Below are 15,246 nucleotides of genomic sequence, written 5' to 3' on the forward strand. Positions count from 1 at the left end.
TGTACAAATTGCTCCTGTATTTTTGTGGATATGATTTTACACAACACGAAAATACATATTTGTGGATAGTGATGTATTTTTGATTTTTATTTTCTACAGATCATCTGCGGTATCCGGAGGCCCTAAGCCTAAGAGGTAAGGGTAGGAAAATATTTTTGGAAGTTTTGAGTTCCCTCGCAATACTTTTCCGTTACTAATAACTATACTCTGTCCGTATAAAGTTCAAAAGATAATTAATCGGCTAATAAGTATAAACCTAAACTATACAGACATGTCCAGTTAAGTGTGTTTTAAGCATTAAACTATTGGGGACAATGCACATTATGTAATTTTTCAATTGTGTTTTTAAATGTATTTTAATAGTTAATTATTGCGCTGTACGTGTCCATTCACTCTCAGTGATTGCAAACAAGACCGCTAGGCTATTGAAGGTTAAGTGCCACACATGTAACATTGAAATATTGATTAAAATTTACCCGTAAAGAAATCTAGAAAACCAAGGGGTACGTGTTGCTTGCTTCTGTTGAAGCCTCTGCCATGATATCTCACAGTATTCTCCCCCCAGCAAACAATTTTCGGTTCGGCGAACGTTACCAAGATCACTTATGGAACGTTCCGCTAACGCAGTGGTTCCCAAACTTTCTCTGCAGGGCCCCCCTTTTCTAGATAGGAACATTATTGAGCCGCCCCCCCCCCCCCATTCAAACTACACATGTTCGGATTCAAACTTTATTTGAAATACAAATAAAATTTTAAATTTATTTGAAATACAAAATTGTTTCGCTCAATTTTCTAATTGAGCGAAACAAATGCAATTACAAAATACAAGTGGTGCAATTTCACCACTGTGGGAGAAAAAAGAGCAATCAATTACAAATAAAAGTCCAGCATAAGTTTGAAATTATGCAAATGCAGATTTAACATTCCTGTTAATATTCATTGGCGTACACAAATTAAAGTTTGTCTTATGATTACCGCATTCTGTTTTTAATGATAACCGCAGGTTTTAGCCTATACTATAGCACAAAACATCAATAAATCATACCCATTAATTGATAGTCTCCCTGCATTTCATGTAGAAAATTTTAAACCTTGTTCATGATATGGTTAGATTTTTTTTGTCCGGTGTTCTGCCATTTTTTGCTGCCTTGCCAGAATTTCCTACCGCAGCAGAAATTTTCAGTTACATCTGTCAGTTTTTGCTACATTGCCAAAATTTCCTACCCATACTCCTGAATGGACATCTGTGTAAGGATTTATGCTATCAAAACAACTTTCCTGTACTTTAGAGGGGGTATCAGTATTTTACACTTAGCAGTTTCTGGCAGCTTAAAACTACCTATAGTTTTTAGTGGGGTAGCAGTTTTTATAAGGAGAATTAATGCCATGATAAGAATGTAATGTCATAAAATAATCATCATTGACGAAGTAGTTGTTAGCTTCCTATGCCCCATGCATTTCTGCTGGTTTTAACCACATTGTGGGCATCTTATGTGATTTAAAAAAAAAAAAAAACCCATCTTCCTCAGTTTTATAAAAATCTGTGAATGTTTTAAATAAACAAGCAAGCAGGTGTAAAGAAAAACTGAACAAAGTTTATTTTTCTAAACATTTCTCACAAACGTAAGTGGGAAAAGTGTTTCACGTATTTGGCACATTTGAAATGTGCCCACCTACTGCAGAGGTCACACTGCACCTAAAAGACAGTTAAAATAATACGTCATCTGAAACAATGAAACAAACCTTTATGACATCTTTGGAGAAACGTAATATTTTTAATCTATATTAAAATATGTGAGGTTAGGACAAGCATTTTATGAGTGCATAATAGCACTGGACGATATGGCAAAAATTTATATCACGATATATTTCTTAATTTTGGTCGATACGATATAATTCCGATATCGATATGGACAATATTAAAAAGCCTCAGGAAAAAACTGCCGAGGACACGCACAATGGATGTCTGCAAACTGAATTTGCAAAGTCTATAATACCTCCAGGCTCCTCCTATTAAAATTATATAATTTTTTTTTTTAATAAAAACAGTACAAAAAAAAAGGTTCACTTTTTATTTGTATTTAGCCTTTACGAACAAGAAATGTGAAATAAACTATCAAATAAAACTCTCAGACTCAGCTTATTAACAATAATATATTTCCATTTAAACTAGAACAGGCTGATTATTCATATACAGTCGAACCCGGTTATGTCGCCGGCCTAGGGGGTTGCCAAAAAGCGTCGAGATAACCGATGATCGAGATAACCGAAAACCAATATGGCAGCAATATATTAGCATGTGCTTGAAATGTATTTATGTGCGTTAATAACTGAGAATGTACATGCACGGGTTTTTGGCATTGCCGCGATTTGTTTGACGCGATCGGCATGCTATAAATATGTACATACATCGGGGCCGGTTCTAGACATGCATATATGAGGGGGCACACAGAAATGTGAAGGGGGCACATGGTGGCGACAAAGGCGGGAAAGGGGTGGGGTGGTGCTCTGGATAACTGTTTTTGTCATGTAATTGGATTGCACTTTGTCAGGCCTCTGCCCTAAGACCTGTCCAACTTGGGTGTCCCACCTGAAGGCTAAGCTTCTGCTGGTGTAGCTCTTAGGGTCACTGAGGCATGCAAAGCCCCTGACCACAGTAAGGTGGCAATCCCTCAGGGGGAAAACTGAAAAGTAAAACAAAAAATAAAATAAAATATTCCTCATCAGATTAAAAACAAGACATTTACCTTAATTGGATGGCCTATATCAAACATATTTGAACCCAACAAAACACTTTTCACTATTGCCAATATTACCAAAACTAAAAAGGGTAGGCTAAGTTATGAAAAAGAAAAAATCAATTCACCGAGTCTTGAAATATAAAACTGAAAAATAGGATCGGTCAGGGTTCATTTCACTACATGTTGTACTTGTTATAACTATGTATGTGACGAATAAAGAATCTTGAAATCACAACGAACAAGTCGCTCAATGAGAATGAATGACGTAACCGACTGGCTAAGCTGCTTCTAGCGCCAAGGTGGTTCAAATGGTACGATCCACACTAGGGGTGTCTAAAATCATTTTACATAAAATTTTCCTACAAGGTGAGGTTATCTTTCTTAAAAAAAAAAATGTTAATACCCCCCCCCCCCCAAACTGCTATTTTTGTCTATTTGGGGGGGGTCTTCATCGGGGGGTACTGGGGGGTACAGTACCCCCCGATCAAGACCCCCCCAAATAGACAAAAATAATTCGAACCATGATCTCACTAGTTGCTATGATTTTGACGAGAGAGATTGCTGTTTCCTCTAAACCTTCCGCAATCACGCAGCTCATTTCGCTTTGCCCTGCCTACTGAGAAACTGGCTCATTTGCATACTAACAGTGATTGGATGTTTAGCTGGGGGGAGGGTGAGTGGGGGATCTGCCGAGTGCTGCGTGAGCCCGCGCACAAACAGAACGCAGAGGGAAAGAACGAACAAGAAGTGAAACTTATCATCTCGTTTGTGCCTTTTTCAGTGGATTTTTCAGCTACTGTAGTAAATCTTGTCCATATTCAGTTTGTGGGTAATTATTATTTTCTTCCTCAACTTCTAAAAGTTTGATTTAAGGGGGCAGGACGTTTGCTTAAGGGGGCGTTGCCCCAGCGTAGAGCCGCCCCGACATACATGTTGGCTAACAAAAGGCATACCACCAACTAACAGCAGAGATTTACCAGTATACAATAAAAACCACCGTCGTTTCTTGATACAAACCTTTAATTATATTCTCCAACATTGAAAACACAAAGATCGCAAACAAAATCACAAAAAACCTGCGGGGTGTACTGTAGTTCGTTTTTACAAAAAGCTAACCAGTGTCAAAATTAAATTCACGAGTCATTTCGCTCTGACACAGCTCTGAAAAGTATCATACACGTGGTTACTATGGTTTCTTTACAAAGTCTAAAATGCTTTGTTGCTTTTGCTTTTAACAGTCTGCTTAAAAACAAATGCTTCAATATTATTTATGCTGTCTAAAAAAGTTTTACCTGGATCACGTTTCACAGCTGCGTTGTTCAGCAAATTACCATGCGAATGCGATTTGAATACGCGCTGTTTAGCACTTGTGATACATTTTTAAAAGCCGGTGAATATATATAATATTCAAATGTATATCGAAATATCGGAAATGTGTTTAAAAATCGTATCACCGTTATCGAAAAAAATTCTATCGCGATATATATTGATATCGAATTATTGTCCAGCCCTAGTGCATAATAAAGTGTGTTAACCTTTTGCTCCGTTAAAATATTTTCATTACAAGTATCAGGTATATTTCCAGGAGTTCCTTTTGTAAATTCAGTCAATGCTATACTGTTTGGAAATGTTTCTTTTACAAGTTGAGGTGTTAAAGTAGAAACGGAATAATTTGTATGGGAATATGTTATTACCATTTCAACTGCTTTTGTCAGCGTTCCCTTCCAACATGGCACAAACCACACAGTAATCGTCTACATTTCCTAGGAGTAGTGATCGACCGATATTGATTTTTTATTTCCGATACTGATACCAATTATTTACATGTTTATGTGCCCGATAACCGATATTCAGAACCGATATTTATTTACTATTATACTTCTGTTTTTGACACAATGATTACAACACCACTGCACTGAACTGAACAAACTGTTTTATTTATAACAATCACTTCCTCCTTGCATACAAATCAAAACTCTTATTTATACACCAATAAGAGGGGTCTGAAAGTGCAAAAAATACAAGAAGTGCACTGTTACTAAAGTGTTTTTGTTCAAAAATAAAATCTTCAATGAGTAAAAAAAAAAAAAACATGTAACATTCTTAGCCACCTGAAAAAAAATTTCGTTGCTGTTTTAATGCAGCTTAATACTCCCAGTTGAGCAGAACGAGGTTGTAGTGTAGAAAACAGAGTCTACAGAGAAAAGCATGAGCAGCAACACTAACATTACCAGTAAGCAAAATAAATATAGAATGTCTGTTTTCAAGCACAGGAGTCATATCAACTTTGCAGAAATGTAACTTCATTTTAAACTACAGCTTTATTAGGTTTATAAAGCTGTTTATAGGCTAAAGAGTGAAGAATAATTTGCTGGATAATGTTAATTTACTGAATAATATTCTGAAATATTGAAATATAACAAACAAAACAGTTTTTTAATTGCTTTTCTGATATGTTATACCACAAAAAAAAAACGTTTTTGTCGTTCTAGATTATGAAATGCGTGCTGACAAAGCGCATTCAATTTCTTAGTTATATTTATTTAGAAGATGTTTATTAGTGGAATGATGGTTATATATAGTAAATGTTAATATAATTCGGGGTGTTTTAGTGAATCTTGTTAAAAGTTATATGCGGTGGCTGTGCTGGAGCATTTCATGAGCATCAACCCGGTGAGTGAACAGCAAAATGGAAGCGACTTCAGGAGACGAATGATGAGCATATAGACGCTCGTTAGTGGCTCTATTTAATTCAGGCAAGTTACGTCTTTATTGGAACAGGCTGACATGATCGGTTTATCTTAGCATTCGTGACTCCGACTATCGGGAAAAATATCGGTAAATCGATATATCGGTCGATCTCTACCTAGGAGCATACCATTTGAAATAATCTATTCAAAATGAACTGAAATATCCAACTACAGTTCATCAAATTATAGTTCACAACATTTAAAATTGGGTTAAAAGAACATGATTTGGAATCTATATTAAAATATGTGAGGTGCAAAGTTATATACTGTGTTACTATATTACTGCACAATATAGTTTTTACTGCAATTCTATTGCCTTATTGACAATGTAACACAGTATACAACTGACCACAGACTAGGCTACAAACCAGGGCTGTGGAGTCGGTAGATAAATGCTCCGACTCCGACTCAGACTCCTCAGTTTCTAAATCTTCCGACTCCGACTCTCCGACTCCTCTGTATGTATATACTATGCTAATGTATTTTCTACATCCATTGAAGGAAAGGAAGGCAACATACATGTCATTTCACCACAGAACTACTGGCTAGGAAGCCAACACTCTACTATAATGCCAGATTAAAGACAAACACAATGAAAACAAGGTTTTGTTTATTTTATTTTTTTAAACAAGTGTCTGGATAGTAATAGTAGGCATAAAAATCAGGAACAGGAAATGTATTGGTTCAAAAATACAAACCACATTCTTTGGTAGTTTTAACTTTTAAAACAAAAAAAAAAAGCTTAACTATATGAACTAAAAACAATATCTGGAAAACCTATATTAAACTTGGAATACAGTTATAGTTAAAGGAAAGGAAATAAATATGGCAGCCTCCATATTCCTCTGACCTCGGGTTCCCTTTAAATGCAATGTAAAATCAGTGTAGAGTTCTAAGAAACAGAATTGCTTCAGCCAGATCCTCTTTCATAGAGGCTCTTAAATCTGATTTGATTATTTTCAGAGCTGAAAATAATCTTTCAACACTGAATTGGGTGGGTGGCATTGCCGTTAGAATTCTAGCCACATCACCAATGATCTCTGGATACACAAGGATGGCTTCTTCAACACTAAGTTTTGATGAGCGATTATACTTTTCAACTTCCTTTAGTTCTTTAAAAAACTCCTGCCGGAATTTCTTTATTTGGACATTGACTGGTTCTTTATTGCTTATGCGACGTCGCTTTCCTTTTCCTTCCATTTTGTCCAGAATGAATCAAAGTCTAACTCTTCATTTGAAGAGGATGATCCTGAGTTACCAGTACCACTAGTGCTTTGAACTTCCTCCTGTGGAGGTATTTCAGGTAGTAATCCCCTCATGCGAACTGCTAAATCGTAGAGTGCCTTTTTCGCTGTAGCAGTCTGGTCACTGTTCAACAAAATTCGGCTCATTGGGTCGACATAAATAGCTGCTAACAAGATTTCGTTGTCCAGCAAAAGACTCTCTCTTTTCATCATTGAAGATGCAATGCCATCAGCTATTAACCCTCCACTTTTGTTCAGGTGATACAGCAGGCTCTTCCATTCCAAGAAGAATTTACCGGGGGTTAGATCGTCACATTGCAACCTCTTGGTGACGGTAAAGGGGTGCGAAAGAAGGTTTTCCAGCTCTTTTATTTGTGCCCACTGGCTTTCAGTTAAAGCAACATTCTCATTATCCAATTCTTCTAGGAAGTCTTTAAGTTCAAGCAAACGCTTCACCATCAAATAAGTGCTTCCCCAGCGTGTTGTCTGATCCAAAATGGCTCCTTTTCCTGCACGTCTCTTCAAAATTGCATCCGTTTTTGGTGCCCTGGCTGAAATAGCTACTTGCCTTAATTTCCCAATCAATGTAGCTGCATGGCAATCTTTTAGTCCATCCCTTATAGCAAGCTGCAGAGTATGAACAGCACATCTCATATGGTGAATAGTAGCAAGCTTCAATGCTTCTTCAACAATGTTATCCGCAATGTCAGTATTCTCTTCATTTTTTCCAATACTTTCAGAGCAGTCTTCCTCTAACTCTAATAACTCTGTGCCACTTTCTTCATCTTTGTTCATCTTCTCAATTGTGCTCAACATATTAGAAGCATTATCTGTCACAAAACAAAGAATCTGTTCCTTTTTAATTTCAAAATCTTCTAGAACACCCTCCACTAACTTCTGAAGATAGTCACTTGCAGGGCTAGACATAAGGATTTAGGAGGGCACAGCCACTTTGGCCTTGGCTATTCATATTTTTTCTAGGGCACAAGGCCATTAAGCCTGGGCACAAGGCCAAAATCTGGAGTAAAAATGTTTTTTTCATTTATTTAAATTTCATAGGACACCTCGGGCCTTGTGGAGGAATTTTATTTCCATAAAGGATGCATTTTTTTATTTTCAAAAAAGCAGAAACTTTCCAAAAAGGCATTGGGCCAATACTGATCGAGTCACTAATTACAAATTACTGTAATTACCAAGTTTAGACAACCTACGCAATACGACCTTCGATTTGAGACAGAATGAATATATATATATATATATATATATATCTATATCTATATCTATATAGATATATATATAGATATATATATAGATATATATATAGATATATATATAGATATATATATAGATATATATATAGATAGATATAGATAGATATAGATATATAGCTTTATTTCAAAAAACAAAATCCAACAATAAAGGAGCCGTCAATATTTTTGTATTTGTTTGCTTAGAACACCCGTATTCTTTTAGTGTACATGACAATTGACTTGACGTTCGTTTTTTGCACACTGCACGCTACCAGTCCTATATCCTCCCAGCAGAGCTTGGTACTTCTCTGAGTCAAATCTGCTCTGCCTCGGCAAATGTTTTTTTACAACACCATCTGACACTTACCTGAACAAAGTAGATAATTTGCAACATTTTGCGGCAGTAGCCGCGAGTTCAGCTTGCTTTCTTTTACGTTCTCGATCTTTGCGAGGCATGGTGACAGCATAAGCAGCAGACGACAACTACACGATGATTACCGAAGAGGACACCTATCTGTTATTCGGAAACCGTCGGATGGCTTTTCCAATCAAAAACGTAAACCCCGATGATGCACCATTGTCATTGCTGTGGCTCCATAGTAGGCTGGACGATACATACCGTACCAGCCAATCATGCGACGAACACATGATCGTATTAGTCCAGAATTCATTGCGGTTCATTCAGTAGTTGGGAATTACGAGATGTGCGGGTCGACCTCGTTTCTCGTATCGAAGGTTGGGTTCGGGTTCAGTACAGATGCATCGATTGTTGACGAGGTAAAGTGGACCGTGTCGTGCGCAAGTCTTTTGTGTAATGAACGTTACTTTCGGTAAAAAGGGGGCATACGGCCAGACAAACATTAAAGGCAGGCCAATCTTGGCCGTAAGGTACTTCAATTTTGAGGAGGCGTGCGGCCAATTTTGAAAGGCACGACGGTCATTGGCCGCGGTGCCGCGGCTTATGTCTAGCCCTGCACTTGAGTGATGTGCCTGGGTGTCCTTTAATCCCAAGGTCTGTGTTATTGTTTTGTTATTTTCATCCACAAATCTCACATTAATACCAAAATAATTGACCCTGTGACGTGTGCATGCATCCATTTTAATGAAGAGAAAACGTCCTTTCAGAACTTTCCGTAGTTCTTCCTTTTTACATTTGGCCTCCTAAATTATGTTTCCTTATATTTTCTCTTTCCAGAGAAACACCAAGTTTTTTAGCCATTTCTCCATTTAGGCCTAAAAAGGCTGGCTGAGAAAAGAAGGATAGTGGTAGCCTATTCTTTACTACCATTTCAATGATGTGGGTTTTGAATTTTTCTGGTGTCATTGTTATGGTAACTTTGTCAGATGTGAAGAATTTTCTTCTTTGTGATTGGGTTCCAGTAGATTTCTGAACGTTTTTTGGCACGGAACTAGATGCAATGTTTTCATTGCTATCTTTCTCATTCACAGCTTCTAATACTTTGGGATGAAAACGCTGTAAGTGTCTTTTCAAATTTGATGCTCTTGTAGGTGCATTTTTATCAGGCCCACTGAAACTGCTAATTTTTGCATCACATTGTTTTTCACCATCATCATCATTTTGAATACATTGGCACACATAATGTTTCCCATCTCTTGATAATGCAAAGTGCTCATAAACAGCAGACTTTGTTGTGTTTGTCGTTGTTGACAGTCTTTTTGCCATTCTTAATAGGATGCCTCCTTCACTAAAATATAAAATATTTTATACTAACTGGCATATGCTTCAATTTTAAATATAAAAAGTCTTGTTCTAAGCAAACATACATACAACATGGCTTTATACATACAAATAAGCTATCTAGCCCAGCATTAAACCTAGATACGATTTGTCCTATGCACATACTAGTAATCAGAAGCATATAAACAATCTGCACTAACTTTTATACATTCCTGCACACTAACAAACCTACAGATAGCAGCCATGTAGTTTTATCCAGACACATGTGCACACAGCCTTCCCTCATACAGACAAGGAGCCAAGTTGTTTTGTCCAGACACGTGCACACAGCCTTCCCTCATACAGACAAGGAGCCATGCAGTTTTAAAATAAATATGAACACTTACAGTTGAATGCAAATGCAAGAAGCTGTTCCACCAAGTTCTTCTAAGCTCTTATAGCAGAGAGAGGCAGAAGCTGCTGCTTTTTCCTTAGTGTTCTTATCTTATGAAGATAGGGCAGTGGAAGGCTGACGGAGGAGGCAGCGGGGAGGGGCACTTCAAGGGAAATCATGAATCATGTTTGAATCCCATAGTCAGGTTTAAAGTTTAAGTTTATTCCCTTCACTTATACAAGTGTCTCTAGTCCTGCAAAAAACATTTACCTAATTATCAGCAAGAGTTAAGGCCCCCAAATACCCAGCGATCCGTGGCCGATTTTGCCACCGACCGATGTGCGTGTACAATCGCGGCAATTGATTGGCGGCCGCAGATTGCGGGTGTTCACATGGATGGGCAGATCCAGCTTGCCGAAAATCTCGACCACCGCCCCCATCCAAAGTAATGTGATGCCTCTGTCTGCTGCAGTGGCTGTCTCCTCTGTCAGCCAGCCGGAAGTTTAGTGCATTGTGTCACTCACCGGCCAGCTGATCAGCAGAACGAGCCTCTGCTGGAGACAGGTAGGGAGATCTGTGTTCTCGGCTCCTTCGGCCCCCTTCACTAGCGCATAGCGAAGACATCGACTGACCTGTTACACCTGCACTAAAAGCATCTCCATCCTAATTTCTGCCTACTACTGAGACCAGTCCTGCTCTGTCCTACACCTCCTATCCCGTTAGACCTACACTCAATCTCCATCCTGTTATGGCAGTCTAATTCTGTCTGACTTTCTACTGCCCTGGCCACCGGTTCTCTGCCATTATTCCTCTACTGTCCTATCAGTCCGATCATCCTACCCTTTGGACCCGTTCGTAACTCAATTTTACAAATGTACAAGATAACACAAAATCTTTGACACCATACTTGGTATTACACCCTTACAAAAGGAATCCAGTGTGCTCCAAAATTCACAGGACACAGCCAGGTGTCTTCTATGGGAAACTTCATCTGTGGGATGCGTTGTGTGGCAAGTTAGTGATAGCTCTGTTATGCAACCACTTAACTTTTGGATTACTTGAATACCTTCAAGAGGCATCAGAACTTTCCAGAAAATAATGAAGTTGACACAGCTGCACACAGGTGGTATACTGGTTTCTGTTAAAAGTTAACACAAAAGTAAGTATGCAAAGAAGCATGCTTGCAATTTGTAGAAGCATTAGTACATCAACAATTATAACTTGCCTGTTGTTTTTTAATGAGATGGTGGATGAATGCATCAATGACCTATAAATGGAAAATGTTAAACAAGTTTAGTCATTACATGGTTCGTGGTTTGTAATGAATGGTATCGCATAACTTTTCCATCACTTCTCAGGACCCTTATTAAATTTTCCACAATTTCACTTAAAAAGTTTAATTTCTTTAAAATTCAAATTTTAATATTAACAAATCATAACTACACATTGCTGTTTCACTGACATTGAGAAATATTTTAAGCAATATAGCAAAAATTTAAATTTAGAAAGTCTTTCAAAATGTGCCACTTGCTTTTTATAAACTTTTGTAAAGGTACTCCTTACATATGTAGAGTGCTAAGTTCCACTAGCCGTAGCTTTCTGGTCTCATGGCAGACCTTAAATGAGCATTACTATTAGCAATGTCTAGTCAACAATGCAACAACAATCCTTATGCACTTGCAGAAGTAACAGTTATGGCTAACCAAGACTGATGCATACCATCACATACTCAGTTATTGTCAAACAAACATTTGCCCACGTATGCTTCCTCTTTGACATAAATTTCGGTATTGGAACAAATACAGGCTTGGAAAACCAAATTTTTACTTTTAAAGCCTGTATAAAACCTGACTTTAAACACAACAACGCAAGTAATTTTTTCTTTCTTACTTCATCTGCCAGCCACTCAGTCCCTTGCAGCGTGCGAAAAGAGTGGTCATACAGCTTATAAGGTCCCACAACTGCTTCGACCTGCCCATGGTCTTTTGAAGCCCAGAGCATGATCACTAAATGATTATGGGAAAATCAGTGTCTTCTAAACACTGTAACATAAAACAACTCAAATGGGCCAACACAAAACTGAGCAGGGCCAACGTAAAACTGAGCAGGGCCAATGTAAAATAATCAGAGTGTACAACAGTGTTCCCTAATTCTGATGCTTAAAAAGGCCTTAAAGGAATAGGGAAATGCTGCTGAAAGAATAAATAAGGAAGTTGAGTTGAGTTGATACAAGCTAAACAGGGGGTGATCATAAATGTTCAATATTATATTTTTGGCTTGGTTATTTAACGTGTGCGGATGTATAACTTTAGATGAAGGAATACCATAAGGTAACTTGAGCGTGAACCATAGGACATGCTAGGGGTGGGCAATATAACCAAAATCTTCTATCACGGTAGAAGCAATTTTCTACCTCGATAACGATATATATCACAATACAGTAAAACTGGTCTAAGTCGCCGGCTTGTAACTCGTCAATGTGCACAAGTCGACGCTCAAGCAAAAGTCCCGATTTTTCCTAATGATGTTTCCTTTAAAATTTCTTGTGTAAATCGCTGCTTGTAAGTCGTAAAATTCCCTTAGTCGTCACCTAAATTCCGGTCCCGAACAACACACGTGAATGGATTTTCCTACCTGTAAGTCGACACCCCAATCGCACACAAGATATGCTCACATAACGTTCACCCGACAGGGCATCCGTGAAGTCCTGGAGTGGGCTAAGTGCCTTGTTCACAGATTCCAGGATCTCCAGATCTTGCCATGAGGGCAGTAGGTGTCAAACTTTACGGTCTGCAGATAAAACCTTGGACAAGGCATTTTGCTGCTCCAGGACTCATCTTCTGAGTGGAACCCCATCATGTTGAGCAGTCTGTCACCATGGAATGCTCTGGAAGGTTGAGTTCTCTTTGGGCTTCTTTCAAGGCCACTCTCTTCTTCCAACTATGGGAGAAGTGGCCCACAATCTTTCTGCAAATCCAAGTAGCCCTGGTAATCCATTGTGCATGATCTTTCAGAGCATTTTCTGAAATGATAAAAAGACAAACTTACTAAAGTGACAATGCAAAACATTTAATATTCACAGATTCACACTCTGACAACATGCTCAGTTCCATATTGATAGTAGCATAAAACAGTAACAAAATTATGACAAACACCCAGTCATCATAGACAAAGTGGACAGTTAGGCTAATATATGACTTGGTCGTCCTGCTTGACCAAAGATCCGTAGTGGTTGAAAAGAATTTCACTGCAGTTATTTCAAGTTGAACCTCGCTACGGCACTTACTGTAAAGCTCAGGTATTGCGACTTGAGAGAAGTAGTTTCGTGAGGGCAACTGGTATCTCTTGTCCAGTGTGCGAATCATTTTTTGAAATCCCTCTTTGCTAACAGTGTATATGGGCATCATGTCTTTTGCCAAGCAGTGCGTGATGGAGTCAGTGATTTCTTTATCTTTGCGACGTCTTTTCGTATGGCGTGAGACTTGCAAACACATCTGTAATAATGTGGTGTTTTGTTCTGCTCACACTGGGTTGTGCTTTGTTTTGTTCAGTCTCTTTACTACTCTTGGCTTTTACCGCCATGCATTCATCATACTTTTCTCTGTGTTGCTTCAGGTGCTGATATAAATTTGTGTTGCCACGCGATGTACCAAGTTTAGTTTTGCAAATTTTGCACAGTACTTCTTTCTGCTCAGTGTCCGATATCCTGAAACCAAAATATCGCCAAATAACACAGGTAACATTTTTTCTGGGCACAAGTTCAGTGTCTGTCTGTTCTGTATCCATTTTCTCCCGTTTCCACACTTTGCTGCGGGAAGTCACGTGACCACAAGCACATGCGCTACACGAGACTGACTGGTTATTTGATATTTTTGGCATAAAAATGGCCATACAGCTCTTAGAATGAATGTCTTGTTACGTCCACGAATGCATTTGTTTATTTAATATAATCGCAACATTTGCTGTAATGTAATCGCATAGGCTGACATCACGATTGCGATATGATTAATCGTGCAGCACTAACTGTACTGCATTTTTTGACTTTGGCCATATTCGTTTGGATGCTTGGATTTGAGATGATAGAAAAGGTTTGACGTGTTTCCACCGCTTGCTAAAACAGTGCTCTTGCATACCTTGCAAATCACGTTCATCTCATTTGTATCACTTTTCCTATACCCAAACCAATTCCACACCACAGACGATGCACCTTTTTTCTTTACAATCTCCTTGTTGTTGGTTTTGTCACATATAAGCAAACTCACCACTGCACCGTCTTCTTCCATTGTCGAAGTGAACGTGTATTGCGTGGTTACCTAACGTGCAACGTCATGTGATCTCAATCGCGATTAAGACGATAGACCAAAATCTCTATCGGTTGACAAATTTCTACCGGTTAGTCGTGTCCACCGGTATATCACCCACCCCTAGGACATGCATGGTACCATTCAATAAAAATATTAAATATTATCCTACATATAACAAGTATACTGAATATCACAGCTGGCCGTGCATTGTGAGCAGAAGTCATCCTTTTATGTCCAAGCTTTAGATACTGAAAAACAGGTTGTGATTTATTCTAATTTCTCCAGCCCCTGTTGCTAACTTGTGACCAATAGGTTTGTACAGCAGGTGTGTAACAAACTTGCCAATCCACCTTTATGTAAAGAACGAATTGGCAGAGTAGGCCAAGGTTGTTACAAGTGACCAACAGGTCAGAAGTAGAAATCTGAATATGCAACCTTGTTCTTCACAGCTTCTCTCTTGACTGGACGGCATTTCCAGTACAGGCTCTACAACTTCTGTGGCTGTTGTTACCTCTTTTGAATCTTCTATATGTTCTTAATATTTTGTGGCATATGCAATAACGGATGGTCTTCTTGGGGTTGTACTGTCTTGAGGCTGTTGATCATTCTCTTCGGCCAAAGGTTGGGGACTCACAGTGTACTGGGCATGAGGCGTGCTAAAACTTTTATTACTTTTAGCTGGCAGACTTGTTGAACTATCTTTGTCCGTGCTTCTTCTGTATGGCTTAAGGTGACTTATGTTGTATTTTGTTTTTAACGTAGACCCTTCTTGGTTTTTTAATGTAACCAATTTGCCACACAAAGTTTCAATTACATATGGTCCGGAGAAATCTGGCTCAATTCTCCCTCCTTTTCTTCCACACTTCCTCATATTCAGCAGGAGAA

General features: G+C 38.4%; 1 protein-coding gene across 1 annotated transcript in view; it reads left to right on the forward strand.

Annotated features, from left to right (window-relative positions):
• The first annotated feature begins 97 nt into the window (after positions 1–97).
• Positions 98–15,246, forward strand: part of LOC140587400 (gap junction gamma-1 protein-like) — a 31,589-nt gene continuing 16,440 nt past the window's right edge. The window contains exon 1 of the mRNA XM_072708655.1: positions 98–135. The gene's annotated coding sequence lies outside the window, so the exon portion shown is untranslated. The remainder of the gene's footprint in view (positions 136–15,246) is intronic.

The sequence above is a fragment of the Paramormyrops kingsleyae genome, unplaced genomic scaffold (assembly GCF_048594095.1).
Source record: "Paramormyrops kingsleyae isolate MSU_618 unplaced genomic scaffold, PKINGS_0.4 ups212, whole genome shotgun sequence".
NCBI lineage: Eukaryota > Metazoa > Chordata > Actinopteri > Osteoglossiformes > Mormyridae > Paramormyrops > Paramormyrops kingsleyae.